The sequence below is a fragment of the Condylura cristata genome, unplaced genomic scaffold, assembly GCF_000260355.1.
Source record: "Condylura cristata isolate star-nosed mole 26May11 unplaced genomic scaffold, ConCri1.0 scaffold00016, whole genome shotgun sequence".
Classification (NCBI taxonomy): domain Eukaryota; kingdom Metazoa; phylum Chordata; class Mammalia; order Eulipotyphla; family Talpidae; genus Condylura; species Condylura cristata.
The window spans coordinates 36,683,915-36,698,730 of record NW_004567117.1 but is presented as its reverse complement, the minus strand read 5'-3'; the positions used below and the strand labels follow the sequence as shown (position 1 = coordinate 36,698,730).

Here is a 14,816-nt window from a genome sequence, read left to right as displayed (position 1 = left end):
AGGAAGGGACAAATTAATGAGTGAAACATTCATATTGCTCTGTTTCTTTACATGTATGTATCTATACATGTGTACACTTACATTTCCTTTTAAAATTAAGACCTGGAGAAGCAGATAAAGTATCTCAATTTCTTTTGCTGTTTTGGCTATAGTTCCTTTAGCGGATGTAGACTTAATTGGGCTACAAGGAAGATAAACAACTAGAAAATGAGGAGCTATTTTAAAAGTTTTTTCTCTTTAATATTAGTTTGCTTATCACTTGGAGGCTGGAAGGCAGGTAACTAAGAGGGACTGTGCTCTTGTCTGTGTGAGAGCCCTGAAATGTTGACCAAAGAGAGCAGGAAACCTCTGTCTATTGAGGGATGACATGAAAGGCCAGGTCACTGTCACAGTGAAAGGAACTAACTGAATGTGTACAGATGAATAAATCAAGGGGCCAATAGCTCTGTTCTGAGACCTTGGCAGTTTTTACAAATATGTTTTCTTTAACTATCGTCCAATCCTTGATGCTACATTTTGCATCTATTATATCATTTCTAACTTGGAAATGGATAGTAGGTTTAATCATTATTTTTCATATGGGTATCAACTTTATTGGTTATCCACTGTATACAAATCTCAGTACAGGAAGTCAGGAGTTAAATCTTGTAGTCAAAACTTGCTAATAATTACCTTAATAACTGCAGTCATAGTAGCTATTAAAATATTTTAAAACCCAGAAGCTACAAATAGTCAAAAAATTTTTTTTTCTTCTGAGATGTCTTAAACATTTTAATGTGCAATTCAACCATGCTGTCTCAAGTTTAAAAGGGGAACAAAACAAAAAGAATCTAAGTCTTTAACCACAATGAATGATGTAGAACTAGACCTACCAATAGGCAGATCCAAAACCTGATTATATAAATTTGGGGAGGAGGAACACACCATTTTAGTATCATCACTTCATTCAGAATTTCTCAAAAGAAAAAAAAAAAGACAGTGCTAAATCACTGGACCCTGATGAAATACCTGGTAAGAAAATCTTCCTTAGCAGTATCATTTTGGTTTTTGCATTATCAAGATAAAAATTTTAAATAAAGTAAGGGGTTAATAGAAAATAGTTCTAAATTAAAAATCTTCCTGCTCAAATATAAAATCAAAGATTATTTCATATTAGTAAATAAAGAGATCTCTGAAATCTCTCAGACTTATTCCTTTCCTATACTTAATAAATAATTATAAAAATGATCAGAGTAAAAAGATCGGGGACATAGCGAATAGTTTAGTTAGTTAACAGTCATTTATTAGTACTTTCCACTCATAAAATTAAGGGATTCAATGATTAATGACTAGTATTTATATTGTACTGGGTTCATAAATCCCTTTAATTTATCTCATTTAATCAGTCATTAAGTAGTAGTGGAAGTAGTGGAAATAATTTTTATAATTATTTATTAAGTATAGGCAAGAAATAAGTCTGAGAGATTTCAGAGATCTCTTTATTTACTAATATGAAATAATCTTTGATTTTTAGCCAGTGCAATAAAGCAAGAAAAGAAAACATAGTTTAAAGTGGATGAAGCAAATTATCCCTATTCAACTATACCAAATTATCCCTACTCAACTTAGCCAAGTAGTAGAAAATCATTGAAATCTAATGGTAGACTTGGTATCAAAGCTCAATCCATAAAAAGAAATATTGGTAAAATCAGCTTCATCGATATTAAATGTTTGCTCTGCTGAAGACCCTGTTAAAAAGATGAGAAGCTACAGACTAGGAAAAAAGATTTACAAATCACCTATCCAATCAGGGACTGTTAACTAAACTACATACAGGACTCACAGGACCCAGCAGTAAATAGTCTGGCAGCTGTTCAAAAGATTAAACAGAGTTACCATGTGACCCAGGCAATGCATTCACAGGGAACAGACTGTAGTGGATGTCCAGAATATCATTCATGAAAGCCAGAGGGTAAACAAACCAAATACCTATCAATGGATGAATACTTGACTATAGTAACAAATCACATTTTATTGATGAATGCATAGTAATATGCACACATAATACAAGGAAACAACATATTAAGTAAAAGTCACAAAACACTACATACTGATTGATTCCATGTACATGAGACGTCTCATACAGGCAAATCTGTAGACACAGAAAGTCCACCTGGAGGAATGGAGAGTGATGGTAATGGGCACAGTTTCCTTTTAGGGTGAAGAAAAGATTCTGAAATGACTGTGGTGCTGTTGCACAACTCTATAAATTACACACTTTCAAGGGTGAGTTTAATGGCATGTGAATTATTTCAATAAAGCTGTTTTTAAAAGTTTGCTTTTCTGGGCTTCCCTGGTGGCGCAGCAGGTTAAAGCGCAGCACTGAGAAGCTAAAGCCACTTCCGCATGAGTTCGATTCCTGCCCCGGAGGTGACCCACATGGCGTAGCAGACCTCTCCTGACCCACCCGCTGCTCCCCTCAGCAGTATACTTTGTAGATCTGCTGTTCTACTCCCCACTCTGTCTCAGGTGAAACCTTTCACCACTCCTGCACCTCTGGCCTGTACCCCAGTTCTGTATGCATAAATAAATAAATCTTAAAAAAAAAAAGTTTGCTTTTCTAATGTCCAAAATCACTCATGCCTAGACCATGCCACTGCTGTGCACTTTCCTGACACAAATACAGCCACACAGCTGAAGGAGAAAGGGGGAAATAGGGCTACAGAAAACATGTATGTAATAAAACAAAATTCACCATGAATATTGTCTTGGGTTGGCAAGAAAGAATGTTCCTTTCCATTTTCAAAAAAAATTAAACATATATTTGAGTTTGATCTTATTTCATTCTGTTATCCTTAGCATCAAAATTTCTGGGTTATTTTGTGCCAGTTAATAAAAAAATTAATTTGAATCAATATATATGTGTTTCACTTATTTTTATGATAAGATAGACAGCCTAAATTCAGCTGAGGTGGGCACTGGAATGGCAATAAAATATGTCTGATTCTTGCCTTTGCTGGAAGATATAAAAGATAAGAGATACTGAGAATGGGGCGACATATTACTACAAGAAACATTATTTAATCCTTCTAAGCATGCTAATCATTATCTGCAAAAGGAGGAAAAAACATTTTTTAAAATTCCCAGGCATCACTTATCTTTTTAAAACAGTTAGCTACATGTTATACTACTATCTTATGATAGTAGACATTATAACAGATATTCTGTAAAAGGCATAATTTTAGGACAGAAATCAAATCAACAGTTGCCAGAGACTAACTGCGTGGTGACTGGGTTCACTACAAAGCAGTAGGAGCAAATATCTTAGAAAAATAAAAATAATCTACAGTTTGGTTATGGGAGTATGTATATGACTATCCACGTTTGATTAGAACTCATAGAATTGTATAGCAACAAGAGTGCATTTTACTATATGTCAACTACATGTCAACCTCAATAAACCCACCTTTAACAACAGATATAGTAGGAGGTACCATCTTATGTCACTAAAGAAAACTGAAGATTATGCCAGAATGCAATGATATTTTCAACGAAACACAAAGGTCAGAAAGAAATATTTTACTTTTTCCCTCATATAAAATAGTAAACTTTTTGAAGGAGGAAAAAAACTTAAACGTAATCCACTATCAATCAAATGGTGAAATCTTATTGAGATTGAAAAATAAAAGGAAATATCTACAGAGAGCAGGCTAGCACAGAATCATCAGTTTCTGGCATATTTGATTATCAAGACTGTAAATGTCAATTAATAATATGGGGCTACTTAACAATTTTCTTAGGTATTAGGTGTAAATGAGCTTGGGTCTCAAACTATGCTCTAAAATCTAAGACTTATTTACATCTTGAGTGTCCTCAAATATTTGACAGTAATGAGTATCTCAGAAAAGTTCAACAAATTCATCCTGAATAAAACTAATATCTTCAAATTTATGTGGCAAAACATGCGATTTCAATATGCAAGAAAATAACAGTGTGTACTTTAGGAAAGACACACAATGAAGAGGTACAATAAAGAGATTATAAAGCAATAAAGATAATAAAGAAATACAATAAAAAAGAGATGGAAAAAAATGAATGGAAAGATACGACAGCTAAACCAATTAGATCCTGAATCCAAAGTTTACAAAATCAAAAAATAAGCATCCAGTATGCCAGACAGCAGGTACCTTTACATGGGCTGTACACTGTGTACCAGCAGGAAAAGGCAATGCATGAAATGAAGCAAAAATGCGGTCAGAGTAAGTTTGGCTAAGACAGTGAAAGGGAGGGGGAGGGCTTTGGCTGGCAACACAGGTAGGAAATAGAAGACGGGAAACCTATTATGAGCTCTCCAAGGCGTCTAGACTTCTGAACACGCCAATCACTATTCATGGCAAGCGGTCTATATATATATAAACGATTTCTGTATAAATATTTTTAATTACTTAGAAAAGCATTTTAAAAATGTAAATACAGGAGTACAGTTTTCAAAATGGATGGGCTCAAACTGCACTTGTCTCTCTTACCAATAAAACCAAGTACATCATTCGAAAAATTATCTGTCAAAAGCATATCCATTACCTGTAGGAGCATTTTTTTTCTTACTGGCTAGTAATATCTGAATAGTAATAAATCATACGAACTGAGAAGACTGCAGTGGCATGTGATAAAGTTAATAATCAAAGATAAAATATGAAATTGTAACAGAGGAAAATTTTAAACACCGTGTAACATTATAATGCAAAGCCATTGCAGATCATTATAATTTACTTTACGGATGATTAGCTGGTAGCGATATACAAGACTGTTAGGACTCTGAAAGAAAAGCCCCACCAGAAAAATTTATAAATATTAGCACAAATTATGTGCTCATTCCCATAGTAATACAGCTATCCACTGAGATTTTAAAAATGGAGCGAACAGAATAGCGGGTATGTTTATTTCATCAGTTTCTCACAACTGTGGCTTTCCAGTGATCCAATTAAAAAACAAGAGAGGCAATAACTTGATATGGATATTTACTCTGAATAAAGTAAAATTTCCCAATCAGGAAGGGAGATGTGCGAATCTAGAGTTTATTTCAGGCAGTAGGCTTGAATTTATTGGAAGCAGATCTCTGCAGCAACTGACCGCGCTCCCCCACATTCCCGCAATGCCTGTGACAGACAGACGGCCTGCCTCACATTAATTCACTTCACACCACTTGTATCGATCCGCAGCCGGTTCCCTAGTCTCTCTGCACACATTGCCTGTCTGGCTGCCTACATCCACATCAGCACATACACACAAAGGCCAGAGAAAGATAACCTTTTGCTTTCCATTAAAGACACAGTATCCACTTTTCCTCCCATAACATCACAAAAATATAAAATATAAGAGTAGAGGTGTCTAGGAGAAAGTCTTCCTGCAAGAAATGCTGAGGATTTTTAGTCTGATTAGGAGCATTTCAATTTCTCTGAAACAAATCCATTTATTAAAGGCCATAAAGCAACTAGAGAAATGTAAAAAACTGTTAAAAAATAAGCAAAATGTCTTCAAGTGTGAATACAAATAGAACAGTCAATTGGTAACATGAGTTTTAGTCTTTATTTTTAAAGAAATGAAATCTATTTTTCCTAGTTAGCATTTTATATAGAAAATTGCTCTTTCATACAATGAAATAATTCTGAAAGCAACAAGAGAAAAGCTGAAAATTACACAAGTAAAAGAAGGCATGTTTATGAAGTATACTATACCCATAGACTATGAACATGGGAGTATAAAGCTTTTATTATTCTACTTTCCCAATAAGAACCTGAAAATGATCCATGGCAAAAATCACACCTAATACTTTTAATTCATTGCATGCACTTTTTCAAAGATTTCTGTTTGATTTGCAGGCTATGAGCTGACTCGACACCAATTTTGGTTTCAGAAGACACAATAAAAGAAAGATTTATTGTGCAACCTACAATATGTTGAGAAACAAAGGCAAATCTATCTTGACACTACTGTACTAAAGCACAAAGTTAAAATTATAACCGCTGGCTGATTCAGAAACCCAAATTATAAGCAGAATTATAGATCACAGAACTGCACCAAGTATGTTCTCCTGGATAAGAAAGCATCTCTGAAATCCCTTATGGATTTTCCTCTCTTTGCTTTTCTTTTTTTTTTACTAAGATTACCCAGACAGAAGTTATACCACCCAGTGGCAACAAACAAGATACCCTAAGTAAATACAGTATGTGAAGTACACTCTTCTTTATAATAGCAACTAGTTGGGATAGAATTGAAGAAATGGAAACTGAAGCAAAAAATAGCTTTAGAATAAAGAAGTTAGATTCGGCTGGTTCTGAAAGATGGGACAGAGCTGAATAAGAGGCAGGCAGGCACGGCGCATGAATACAGCAAAGTCAGTGGCTCAATGAAGATCAGTGAGCATACAAAAAGCCCATAGTGTCTTCACCAGGGGACACCCTGGCTACCATGGACCAAGGCCATGACAAGGGCCAGAGACACAAGGAGAGAAAGACGACAGTCTTAGCTTCCAAGAAGCTCACATGTGAGGTGAGGTCATGGGAGACTCAGTAACAAAATACAAGCATAAGACACAAGTTGATTTGTATCCTAGAATGTTTTCTCCTGAAGAAATGTGAAGATTTCAAAACTGGAGATCGCAACAAGGCCAATGACTTCAAAACCATATGAGCTGGATCCCTATACTTTAGTTCTTGAGACATTAGGGTAAGAGCCCTACCACTGTCTTTGTCCTTATTAGAATATTCTGGAAATTTAGATTGTGTGTAACGAGAAGCAGCTGTCTGATTATGAAATCAGCAAGTTTGACCTATACAAGCCGAGAGTATCAGAGTGAGCTGATGAAAGAACAGAGAGAGAAGGGCGTGCAGGGACGATGGTGGACAAATGTGGGTATTTTGCTGGTGTCTGTGGTGTGAAAACAACATGTGAAGGGGGTGATCCCTCCACATCTCAACCATTTATAATGTTGTAAATTAATTACCACAATAAAACAGTATCTTTAATATTCAATATTCAGAGATACTTTACTGCTTTCAGTATTCAATATGGTACATATTGATAATATTTATTATCTTTTCTAAAGGATCCTACATCATAAATCATCACTTCATTCCCTTTACAACTACATTTACTGATGTCTTATGACATCTGGTTATATATAAGCCACTTGAAGTCAAATACACTAGAATAATTACATTTCAAAGAACTGATTTATCGGGCCCTCCCTGGTGGTGCAGCAGGTTAAAGCACAACACTAAGAAGCTAAAGCCACTTCAGCACGAGTTCAATCCCCACCCCGGAGATGACCCACATGGTGTGGCAGACCTCTCCTGACCCGCCCCCTGCTCTCCTCAGCAGTGTACTTCGTTAATCTGCCTGTTCTGCTCCCCACTTTGTCTCCAGTGAATCCTCTCACCACACCTGTGCCTCTGGCCTGTACCCTAGTTCTGTATGCATAAATAAATAAATCTTAAAAAAAAAAAACCGATTTATCTTATGATTACTTCTGTTATTTCCAATTATGCTAATTTTGAATAGCTACACATACACCCAGAGAAGTAGAAAGACTTTGACCTCTTTATCTCTTAACATACATTGAATAATTGATTAGAAAGGGCCACAGAGGGTAATTTCCAAGGTGCTACAGGACCCACACACAGTGTGATCGTGGTAGATTCCTGACTCTATTTGCTTTTCTAAAACCCAAAGACCTATATACCTAAAGAATACACATTAGTGCATGCAATTTTATAAAAATAAAAATGAATTAACTAGAATGCCAGGGAATCCAGAATGAACATTATCAAGTGATACATGACCATAAGTGTCAGAAATAGCCTCATTGAATGGTGTAAAGAAAAAATGTAATTTTGGAAAATGGGCCAAAACAGTGGTTACTATAAAGCTAAACAGAAAGGAAAAAAAAAAAAAAAAGCTGTACACAAATACTATATTCTAGTTAGTAAACTGGTTATTTGCTAAGGATGAAACATATGAATTTATTAAACATAAACATAATGAGAATTGAGTTTCTCAAACTCAGAAATTACAAATAAGTAAAGGGGAAGATTATACTGCATCCTTTGGTAGTGGATTAAAATGGGAGCTATCAGAACGCATTCTTACCTATTTTAGGCTAGACATGCAGAAATAACTACATATGTGTGAGTATACATGGCTTAGAATGCACATACACACTTCCCAGTTCTGTCCAGTGAAAGGGCCTAGAAGCAGCGAGATCCCAGCAGCAGGGTTATGCCTAGCACCAAATTCCAGTCTCTAATGCCATCACTAGAGAGAACCAGCACTTGTTGGGGAAATGGTTGACTCTAGGCTGAGGCAGTCAAGAGACAAAAAAGAGCATGGAGTAAATGTATACTAGAAAATAGAGAAGTGCTTTAAAAAGTAGGATCACATATAAATGACACTGGAGTCAAATAAAAAGAGCCCCTTAAGCTGAGTGCCAAAATAACTGGAGCAAAAAAAGTGCATTCCTCGTTAATTGCCTGCAAAGGACTTGGTGCTAGGTCTTTTACAGACGAAAAATAAGGTTTTATACTTACTTCGTTCCAAGAAGATTGCAATGTCATATTTACTACAAATATTTGTTTTCATGACAATTGTGTGGTTTCATTATAATAGTGAAACATTAATTATCTCTCGAAAATATAAATATATATTCACACATGGAATGTAAAGGAGTAATATGACAGAGTGAGCAGGTACATGAAATATATTTACTTCTGCCTTGCAACATGACAAAATGGCATTAAACTGCTGAAGATTCAAATATTCATACACTGGAATGAGCATAACATAGCTGAAGAAACACATCATTATTCTACTACATTACACTGATTAAACCGCACAATTTATTTTACAGGCTATTTATAGCTAACCAATTAGTAAAAGGGAGACGGAAAGTTTAATTAACTAAAGTTGCACCATTGTGCATTGTCTTTGCCAGAGGTTTTAAAGAATTACCTTGCAAAATTATAAAAAGAATGAAGAGTTCAATGATTACTAAGATAGTGGAGAAACTGAAATGTAAACTTACAGTTTTAAAACCAATCGATAAATAAAACAAGATGTTTCTGAATAAGACCGTCACTGAGACCAGAAATAGCATATCCTAGGAGGTAGCTGGGGGAGTGGGAACAGAATGACACAGAAAGCTATCCTAAAGAAACTTGAGGTTGACAAAAGTACATTAACTCCTCCTACCTAGGCACCAATAATAAAATGCACTACTTAAAAGAGGTGTCATTAGATGAATGACTGCTACCCTCTTCTCTGGAGAATCCATGAGTTCACAGCCATTCCAATCCCACAATTAATTCCCCTCAGCATGTTTCAAAACATATCTTAAAAAATATATATTTAATTCTTTCAGCACAAATAAGCATGTATTCACATGCTAGCTGACTGGTTGACATACTCTTTTCAAATATTTTTTATTTATGATAGTAAATAAAGAAGCAAAATATAAAAACATACATTACTTTGGAGATAGTAAGTGCTCTATTTTTAATGCTTTGCTAATACATATACTACATATACAAAAACTATGTATAACTCTTATAAATCTTTGTTTTCAGCTTTTATAACCTTCACAGCATGTGAAATATTGTTCACAACAGTATAATAAATTTAAGTATATCTAATGAGTATTCAAAAATCATAGCTCTGAAAGAATGAAAAAGTAGAACCCAAATATTTAGTTAACAAACACTAAAATGTAAGTTGATCCAACTACTATGTAAAATGGTATGAAATTTCCTCAAAAAGTTAAACATAGAATTGCCATACAGTTCAACAATTAAACTTCTGGGTATATATCTGAAGAAAATGAAACTATTATCTTAAAGAGACACATACACCCTCATCTTCACAGCGGTACTATTTATAATATCAAGTAATGGAAACAAGTGAGTGTTCATCAATAATAAATGAATAAAGAAAATGAGATGTGTGTATACATATGTGTATTCTCCTACATACATATACACAGTGTATGTACATGAAAGTGTAAACACACATATAGCAGAATACTATTCAGTTGTGAAAAATAAAAAAATTCTGACATATGCAATAGCATGGTTGAACAGTATAGGCATTATGCTACATAAAATAAGCCAGGCAGAGGAAATAAATGTTGATTAATCTCATCTACATGCAGAATCTTTAAAAACAAAACAAATAATAAAAAAATAACCCATCAAACTCACAGGTACAGTCAATAGATTGGTGGTTGCCAGAAACAGGATGCTAGGGAAGGAGCTAATAAAATGACAGAAGGTGACCAAAAGTATAAAATTCTAGTTATAAGGTAAATAAGTCTAGGGATGTAATGTACAGCATGGTGACTATAGTTAGCAATACTGAATTGCTAAGAGTAGATATTAAAGGTTCTCATCAGAAAAAAAATGATCAGCATCAGGGCAGCATAAGACATATTTCCCTTATATCTCTCCCTTAAAATCCAATCAATCAATCAACTAGAGAGCAAAAGAGACTCCTCTGATCATTGTGTCAGTACACTGCAGAAATTCACACATCTGGATGTCTTAGGTGGGTAGATCAGGGCTAGTGAAGACAACAAAACCAAGGTGAAGAGGATCTGTTGAATTGAACCAGACCCAGGGTTGCAGACAGAGGAGGGCAGAAACAGCATAAAGGTTCACACTCTCAACTGAAGAGAATTTCAAAGAAGCAGAACACATGGGTCAGGAGATGAGGCACAATGCACAGAGTGGAAGTTCTATAAGGAGGGCGCTCAGAAGACATGGAAAAGCTGCTCTCCCCACCCCATTCCATACTATCAAAACCAGTTATTGAGAAACTCAGAAGTCAAGTCTTAGTGTGGGACCCCAGAGAGGAGAAACAGCATGGCAGCAGAGGTTGATCAGGTTCATATCTTCCCATTCCTGCCAACACATCAGCAGAACTGGAATATAGTGGGCGTGCCCACCACTGTTGGGTTGCAAGTGGAAACACACAGTGATAGCACTAATTGCTAGCAGCAACGCAAGCAGAGGCCAAAATCTAAATCCATAGCACCATCTACTGGGAAAAAAAATAAAGTCATTACTATATAGCTGCTGAATAGAATTAAATTAGGCAAGACCAACAAAAAAGCCAAAGGAAAAAAGTAATAGTCACGCCAAGTGTGAAGACAAAAGAATATTCCTTCAAACGGTATGACATTTCAAGATATGATTGATATCAAAAAGAATGATCATTTTCCAGAAATCAAACTTATGGACACATTATGTGGGATCTAATGATAGAGAATTCAAAATAGCTACCAGAGAAGAAAATGCAGCAAAGCCAACTCAATGAGCTTGGGGGGTAAAAATCAATGAACAGAAGGAAGGATTGAAGCAATGAATAAGAGTAATAAAAAAAAAAACAGATTCAGGATCTAAGAACTTAATAAATGAGATCAAGAGTGCAGTAGAACACTATGAAAATAGAGTAGATATAATGGAGGAATGAATTAGTGAGCTCAAAAATAACAACCAAAAATAATTCAAATGGATCAAGACAGAAAGGTAAGATTTTTGTTTGAAAGAAAAAATGCTCCAGAGGCATACAACTCCATTAGGAAAGCAACATTATAGAATAATTAGTATTCCAGAAGGTGAAGAGAAGGGAAAAGAACTAGAGGACTTATTCAAAGAAGTAACAGCAGAGAATTTTCCAAGCTTTGTGGCAGGAACTGAAGGTGCCAGTCCATGAAGGTTTCGGAACACCTGGTTATTTCAAATGCAAAGAGATATACAGTAAGACAGAAAATATTAACTAATCAAGACTCCAGTCAGGTTCTTGATGACTAAAACATGGTTCACCCACAAAACAAAACACCACAAAACCAAAAAAAGGGTTGGGGTTGCTTCCAGTTCATGATCTTCTGCTTATGTTGAGTCAGAAAAGGTAGGGAAGACATGTATCAACTAGTCCATTTTCACTTACGGAAGGGGCTATATAAATAAATTTATGCATTTGCCTGTATTAAAAAAAAACAGCAAGAGAAAGAAGCTTTTCAATAAATGTTGTTGGGGAAACTGGGCATCTCCATCTGAAAGAATGAAGTTGATTCTTATACTATATATACAAATTAACTCAAAATGGCTCACAGACCTAAATATAAGACCTAAAATGCTTAAAGGGGAACACGGAGGGCGGGGAAGCTTCCTTACATTGGATTTGACAATGGTTTCTTAGCAATGACATCAACAGCACAGTCAACAAAGTAAAAATAGATAAGCTGGACTCTACCACAAACTAAAAAATCTTTATATCAAAGAACATAAACAGAGTGAAAGATAATAAGCAGAATGGGAGAAAATATTTGCAAGTCATATCTCTGATAAAGGGTTAATATCTAGCATATACTAATGGGCCCTGCAATTCAACAACACCAACAAAACACAAACAATCCAATTAAGATGGACAAAGGACACACATCAATATGGCTGGCTGCTATCATTATAACAAAATAACAAGTATTGGTGAGGATGCAGAGAAACTGAAACCCTTCTGCAATGTGGTAGGAATGTAAATGGTGCAGCTACTGCAAAAAAGATCATGGCAGTTCCTGAACAAATGAAACAGAATTACCATTATAGCTATGTACAGGGCAACGTACCTATAATGACCTTTTGCAGATACTTGGAGGGTTGCATCCTCTCAATGTGGGTGAAGTGGTATTAAACGATAAGAAAACCTATAGTGATCTCAAAGGAAAATAGAATTACCATCTGATTCAGGAATTCTGCTTCTGGGTACATATCCCCCAAAACAAAGGTAAGGTATTCAAGATATATATAGCCAGGTTTATTTTCCAAAATGTCGAAGCAATGCAAGTATACAACGACAGATCAATGGGCAAACAGAATGTGGCACAGCAGCACAATGAAATGTGATTCAGCTTTAAAGGAAGGGCAGTCCTGACATTGCTACACAAGGCTGAGTGCTGAACACATTCTTCTCAGTGAAATAAGCCAGGCATAAGAAGACAAACAATGTATGATTTTACCTGTACTATGCACTAAGAGTAGTCAGACTGGCAGAAACAGAAAGGTGGATCCCAGGGGCTGCAGGGGGCGCGGGGGCGGAGGTTGCTGGGGAGCGACTATTTAATGGGTGGAGTTTCAATGTTACAGGAGCAGTTCTGGAGGCTTGTTGTACAACAACCTAACACTATTGAATTATGCACTAGGCGGCTCCTCGCTGGTGGTGCAAGGGGTTAAAGCACAGCACTATGAAGCTGTCTGCAGCTACTGCAGCTAGAGTTCTATCCCCAACCAGGGAGGTGAAGACAGAAAGGTGACTTACATGGAGTAGAAGATCTCTCTAGTCTCACCTGCTGCTCCCCTCAGTATATTTCAGTAGATCTGACTGTTCTGCTCCCTGCTCTGTCTCTGGTGAATCCTCTCCCCAACCTGCACCTCTGGCCTGTACCCCAGTTCTGTATGCATAAATAAGTAAATCTTTAAAAAAGAAACGAATTATACAATAGGGAATAGTTAAAATTTAAATTACTGTGTATTTTGTGACAATTAAAAACATATTAAATCGAGGCCCTCCCTGGTGGCGCAGCGGGTTAAAGCACAGCATTAAGTTAAGCCACTTCTGCATGAGTTCGATCCCCTCCTGCCCCGGAGGTGACCACATGGCGCGGCAGACCTGTCCTGACCCGCCTGCTGCTCCCCTCAGCAGTGGACTTCGTCGATCTGCCTGTTCTGCCCCCCACTCTGTCCCTGGTGAATCCTCTCACCCTCCATATCTCTGGCCTGCACCCCAGTTCTGTATGCATAAATAAATAAATCTTTAAAAAAAGATATTAAATAGGGATGAGAGGGGCAACAAAAAATACATGATTATCTGAAGAAAGGGTGTGTGTGGGGGGGAAACAGGCAGAAGGAAGGAGAGAAGCTAAACTTCTCTGAACAAATAATTCACCTTCATTACTTGACTTTGGAATCATATAAGTATTTCATATAACTAAAAAAAAAAATACATCTAAAAAAAAAAAACCCTGGAAATTGAAAGTCAAATGAAAGAATGAAGAAAGCGTGGTAAATTAAAAAAAACCAAGATCTGTTGCTCTAATGAAAGAAAAGCAGAGATCATCACAGGACAAACTTGCTAATGTATCAATCGACATGATCCCTAGTTGACAAGCTTTTCGCCCAATCCCTGCTCTATACCAATCGTTTCTGAGGCTGCTTGGCACATAACAGGAAGGACAGGTAAGTCTGCTTTCACAAGAAGCATTTAAGCTTTGGACAAAGGCCAAAAAGGAAAAAGGTAAAAGCAAAGAAATTCATCCATGTAGACTTGCGTAGGTGTCTGCAAGGTAAACTTCCACTGAGCTGTGCCTCATCGCCATCTCCTGCATGCCCACCGACAAAGACTACATGCGAATTCACCCAGCCAGTATTTAACCTAAATTAATGAATCTGGAAATGCTCGGGGTGAGAAATGTTCAAAACTCCAATAGCATGTCTGTTAAGAAGGTATGCAAATCAATGTCCTGAGTCCATATAGAACATCACAGAAACATCACTACACTTTTTATAACATGGCAGGAAAAAAAGATATCTAGATGAATAGACTGAACCTCATCCAGTGACAATTCGTTAAGTCACATGGGCAAAAAGTGATTACTATACAGGTTTATCAAGTGGGTCACGGTCATTAAAAAATGACTGAATATATATGAATCTATACTCACATTAGATAATTATATAAAAACAAGTAAGTTCTAAAATCAGGCAGTTGGCCAATCCATCTGAAAGGTGGATTAA

The 14,816-nt window shown here is 36.2% G+C and overlaps 1 protein-coding gene across 3 annotated transcripts in view; it reads right to left on the bottom strand.

The window, feature by feature from the left end:
* The window catches only part of WDR7 (WD repeat domain 7), a 274,767-nt gene that overhangs the window by 159,096 nt on the left and 100,855 nt on the right, over positions 1-14,816 (bottom strand). The window lies entirely within an intron of this gene.